This window comes from Asparagus officinalis, chromosome 7 (assembly GCF_001876935.1).
Source record: "Asparagus officinalis chromosome 7, Aspof.V1, whole genome shotgun sequence".
NCBI classification, from domain to species: Eukaryota; Viridiplantae; Streptophyta; class Magnoliopsida; order Asparagales; family Asparagaceae; genus Asparagus; species Asparagus officinalis.
Window position 1 is genome coordinate 8,936,834 of NC_033800.1, and position 5,963 is coordinate 8,942,796.

The following is a 5,963-nucleotide window of genomic DNA, read 5'->3' on the forward strand; positions in this document are numbered from 1 at the left end:
GAATTGCATATCATATTGTGACAAGAGGATAGCCCATTTTGCAAGCCGGCAATTTAGGGACGATGGTTTTGTCATCAGAACTCTTAAGGGATTCACTTTAGAAATGACATGAATTGTTTGCCCAACTAGGTAGTGTCGCATCTTTTGAACCGCGAATACCAAAGCAAGACATTCTTTTTCAACTGGATTGTATCGGTGCTCGGCTCCCATCATAGTCCTGCTTAGGTAATAGATGGCTTGCTCTTGACCCTGATCATTATTTTGGGCCAACAAAGCTCCGAGAGAATGTTCCATGGCCCTTACGTACAACAGGAATGGCTTTCCTGATATTGGGGCTACAAGAACCGGCGGTTGAGTAAGATACTCCTTAATCTCCTCGAATGCTCTTTGACATTCCGCATCCCAAACAAAGGATATTCCTTTCTTCATAAGCTTAGAGAAAGGTTGGCAGCGCCCTGACAGATTTGATATAAATCTTCGAATGTAGGCCAATCTGCCTTGCAAACCTCTGAGCTCTTTGAGATTCTTCGGAGGTGGCATGTCTTGGATGGCACGCACTTTTTCTGGGTCAAGAGAGATTCCCTTGGAGGTAACGATAAATCCCAGGAATTTTCCACTTGAAACTCCGAGGAATGATTTTGTTGGATTCATCTTCAGCTGATGTGCTCGCATGATTTCGAACATTGTCTTCAGATCTGCAAGATGATCGTCTTTACATTGACTCTTTACTGCTATGTCATCAACGTAGCTCTTTACCGCTATGTCATCAACGTAGCACTCAATCTTTTTTCGTAAGTGTTCGTGAAAGATCGTGTTCATTGCACGTTGATAAGTCGCACCTGCATTTTTCAATCCGAAGGGCATCACTGTATAGCAATACACCCCCAGTGGTGTTCTAAAAGCAGTGTGTTTTTCGTCGTCCGGGTGCATCTTTATCTGATTGTACCCAGAGAATCCATCCATGAAAGACATCCTTTCATACCCGCAAGTGTTGTCAATCATAACATCCGTGATGGGGAGTGGGAATTCGTCTTTCGGACAGGCGGCATTGAGATCGCGGAAATCGATACATATCCGGACTTTACCGTTCTTCTTAGGAACTGGGACGATGTTGGCCACCCAGTCAGGGTGTTGTTCTTCCCTAACAAAACCTGAGTCTATAAGCTTTTTAACTTCTGACTCAATTGATTCCATGATCTCTGGACGAAACCTGCGTTGTTGTTGTTTAACGGGTTTTACATCCGGATCGATGTTGAGACGGTGCATGGCCACCTTCGGGTCAAGACCAGGCATATCTTCATAATTCCAAGCGAAGACATCTATATATTCTCGGATGAGAGATATAAGGTCTTCCTTCTCGGATGATGATAGGTCTTCAGCTATAAAGATAGGCTTGGGGTCAGACTCATTTCCCATGTTGACCTGGATCACCTTATCTTCAGTGGGTGGTTCGCGTTGTTCGAAACGCATATCCCACAGGATGTTAAGACGTTTGATCCAAGGATCGTTAGTCGACTCAATTAACTCTTCGTCACCCCCTGCATCTTCATCAGGGTGACTAGTTGAAACCATGTTCACAGTCAAACCTTTAAAGAAAGGTCCGACACTGACGTCGGATTCCCAGGAAGAGGTTCCGGACGAATGATCTTGACGCAGATAATTACTGATCTCATTTTCTGAGGCAGAGGGAGTTGTGACATAACCTAAACCTCTTCCGGTTTTATTGTAATAATCCTGAGGTTTTCCTTCAGGGGCTAGAGACATTCGGACTGGGGTTCGTCTGCCCTTCCCGAAGTTCAGACCCTGTTTTTCATTAAAGTTATACCCCATTCGTTTCATTAAGTCTATAGAATTGGGTTCATGGTAATGAAATTGGGGAACTCCGTCGTCTTCCTCTGAACTTCCTCGTTTGAGTTGTTCGGGTTTGACTTTACCAAAACAGATCGGCTTCTGCCCTTTCCTTTTGGATGGGACTTTGAAGAAAGCCTTCTGTACATCTTCTGCTTCTTCATCTGAAGCAAAGAAAGATTCGATTGGCAATGTAAGTGATGCCTCTGTGCACATTGTGTGCCATGGGTTGGTACCTGCATTAGAATCATTCTCTACTGATTTATTTTTAGAGGACACATCAGGCAAGTACTCCAAAAGAAAATCTTCATTAATGCACCATTCACCCTCGCTCGGTACATTATTACTACTCTCATCCTGACCCATTACATCTAAGTTCAGTTCCCATGGACAATCTTCCTCAGGATCTGGTTCGACATCTGCTTCATTGCCACTGTCAACATCTTGAGATTCTAAGTAGAAAACAGAGTCAGTGTGGAAGTTCTCCACTCCTCGGAAAGGGTATTTTTCCGCAATCAAGGTTCGAACTTCACCCTCGTCATTGGCGTACTTCATGACCTGATGCAAGGTAGATGGGACAATGCGGTTTGCATGTATCCATGGTCGTCCTAGCAAAAGATTATAGGACGTGTCCGCATCTATGATGTAGCATGCGACCTCAGACTTGAGATCTCCAATCTGGCATCTGAGCTTGATTTTCCCCAAGGGTCGAGTACTGTTTGCATTGAACCCGAAGATGGTGGTTTGGGTAGTGTGCAACCTGTGCATAGGGATTCCTAAGACCTGCATGACCCTATAAGGCATGATGCTGAGCGCGGAGCCCGGGTCAACTTGGACACGACTGATTTCGGAAGATCCGATATACCCTGTGTAGTACAACGGTCTGTCGTGTTGGTGTTTGACCTGCATGTCTTCTTGAGTAAATGATATGCAGGGTAAACTTCTCGATGCTTGCAGACATTGTCGACAAGTTTGATCTTCAGAAGCTTCGGGAATTGGAGTGACTTGGGTGATGAAGCTTTCCGTATTCTTCAATGCCTCAATGAGAGCTTCCTTGGTGGTTTTGGACAACCTCAGGAGCTCGTATAGAGTAATCCTGGCCGGTATGTTGGCCAGTTGCGCCATGACATTGAATTGGAATGGATTGCTCGACTCCCCGTGTTCCTGGTGGAGATTCCTGTTGAACCGGAGTTCTTTTTGTTTCCCCTTATCAGCTGGCTTTTTGGGGACAGAACCCCCAGCGTCTTGGGGTTGTTCCTCAACTTCTTGGACATTCTGGCCGTAGTCTTTCAAGTAATTCTTTCCAGACCGCGTACCAGGGTTGTCTCCTGGGTATGCGGCCAGGGCAATCCTCTCTTCCTCTGAATCTGTGAGGGTCTTGAGGTGATCATCATTCTCAGTAATGGAGGGGCTAATCGTGTTGGAAGACTTAGCCTTGCCTCCCTTCTTTTTGGACGAGGTATTCGTCCACTGTTGGTCTCCCACTAGATCAGGGTGAACCCACATGATTTCTCCTTTTGAGGTGGTGAGGGGTATCAACCCCTTGTCTTTCTGACTGTGCAAGTCAGTATTCTTCAGACGCATTTCTCCCTTGTGGATTGGGATAACGCCATCTGCGGTCGCCACCGGAGGGAAGTCACCGAACTGGACTGCTATCATGTTGGTAGAGACAGTCTTTTGCTCAGGTTTCAGAGTAAGCACTTTGGCGTCCACCAAATTCTGGAGGATGTCCTTAAAGATGTAACATCTTCTGGTAGGATGCCCCAGAAACCTGTGATAACGGCAGTAATTAGGGTCATCTATCTTCCCTGCCTCTTCTGGCTTCCTAATTTCAGGAAGCTGTAGCTTGTTGTTCTTCCGCAATAGCTGGAATAAAGTGTCCACATGCTCCTCTTTGAAGGAATATTGCTTGGGCACTTTTTGCTTATTGGGAGTTTTGCCTTGATTTGTGGGCGGTGGTACCCGAGAGTAGTCAGCTGCTAGGGTCTCTTTTCCCTTAGACCGCTGAGCGTTGTTCTGGTTGCGCTGCTGTTGCTGTTGCTGTTGCGGCTTGGGCTGTGCAGCTTCCTCGGCTTTCACCCGAGCTACAATCTCTTCAGCTTGTTCTCCCTGCGAAACCAACTGTCTCCAGGAACGACACTCCGCTACCCCCATCTGGGCAAGGAGCTGAGTTTGCAAGTTGTGCCTGCAAGTTTCAACCAGGGTTGACTGAGTCATACCTGAGGGGCATCGCAATGCCATGCTACGGAATCTCTCCACGTAAGCCTTGATGGATTCTCCCTTCCTCTGCTTGGTGGCGAGAAGAGTTGGGACAGAAACTTCCGTATCATCCTCAAAGAACCTAGCCAAGAAAAGCCTTTCCAAATCTACCCATTTCTGAATAGATCCAGCAGGCAGTTTCATAAACCATTCAAAGGCTACTCCTTTAAGAGTGCCTATGAATAAGCGAGTCAAGATGGCATCGTTCGCCACAACATCTCCAGTTTGAGATTTGAAGTAGTAGATGTGCTGATTTGGCGATCCTGTGCCATCGAACGGTTGCAAGGTTGGAGCTTTGAACTTCGGTGGGTATGGAGCTATATCCCATTCAGCGGGATAAGGCCTCACCACTCCTTCTTCGCGGAGCTCACTTCTGTTGGCGATTGCATTGAGGCGAGCTTCCAGTTCATCCATTTTAGTGGACTGAGGATGCAGTTCTTTTTCCACCTCCTTCTCACCTTCAGAAGAGGATCCCAGGTTGTGAGTCTCACGATCCGAATGCTCGGTCGCTTTCTGTTTCCCTTTGAAGGTCGTCCTCCGGGAAGATTCGGGTTTGTGGCCTTTTTCAGCAATAAGTTGGGCCATCATGTCCTTCAATTGGAGAAGTGTCTCCTGTTGCGCCTGGAGCATGACCTGGTGTTCGTTCACTTTCTTGGCTATGTCCTCAGGATTTCCCGCCATGTAAGCAGATACTTCTTGTGGTCCGACCGAGCTCGAAGATTGAGATTCGGCTATTGCCGAATGCTCATCACTTGTTGTAATTCCTCTGGCCAACTTTTGATAGTCAACCGGGCGAATAGCTCCTGTCCGGGTCCGAGTATGCTTATATACTCCTTCGAACTGATCACAAATTTCCCTAACAGTTGGGGAATTACTTCTTAACACTGTAATCGATTTTCCAGTTTTTCGTCGTTCTGACCGGTCGACCGCCTTGGGCACTGCGGTCGACCGCGTAGCGGTTCCGGGCCTGGGTCTGTTTCCTGCTCCAGTTGGGATTTCTGTTTAGTATAAATAGAAACACGACTTTTCTAGGGTTTGGAACTCAGATTGTAATCAGAAAGGAGATCAGAGAGGTTGTTCTTTGATCTAGAGAGATTGTGAGAGAGAGATTTTGTAAATCCAATTGATTCTCATAATCTAGAGAAGGTATTTTCCTTCACCCTAATTATAACTCTTGTGTTCTTTAGTCGTTTTCTTCTTTACCCACTCTTGATAATTCCGCGATCAAGAGTGCTCGCACGGCGACTCGTATCAGAATGTTAAGAGACTCGCCGTATCTTCCTCCGCTGAAGTAGGGGAAGAAGCGACGAAAATTATAGTGGACAAAGTGGGAGAGCGTCTTCCGCGCATCGGGAATGTCTTTACACTTCCAAGAACACCTCTCCAAACGCTCAAGGAACGGAACGAACCTGTCTCCTTGAAGAGCTGCAGGAGCACTCATCAAGCACTCACAGTGATAAACAAACCACGCCATCAAGTAGGTGTACGGCAGTGTTTGTGGAAAAATTTGCAGTAAAAGAAATAAAAGAAAAAATTGATTTGTATTCCTTTAATCTCAGTTACAATTGGATTTTCGATTACAAAAGAGAGGAGAATGAATTTGATTCTCCCCTTTGTTTAAAACTGGGTTCTTCTTGGTAGCGGTGAGATGCCTCCCTCGATTGTTTGCATCGAGTTTGCTTCTCGTTGACGATCCGAATATCTATACTCACTGGAACAACTGTCTTGTCTGGTTGATAACTCTTGACGAGTATTGTGATTCAGAACAAGCAACAAACTCTAATGATAGAGTTGTTGGAACCGAAAATAATTCGGCTAATAAGCCAAAATGCCGACTGCTTAGAGTTCCTCCGTCT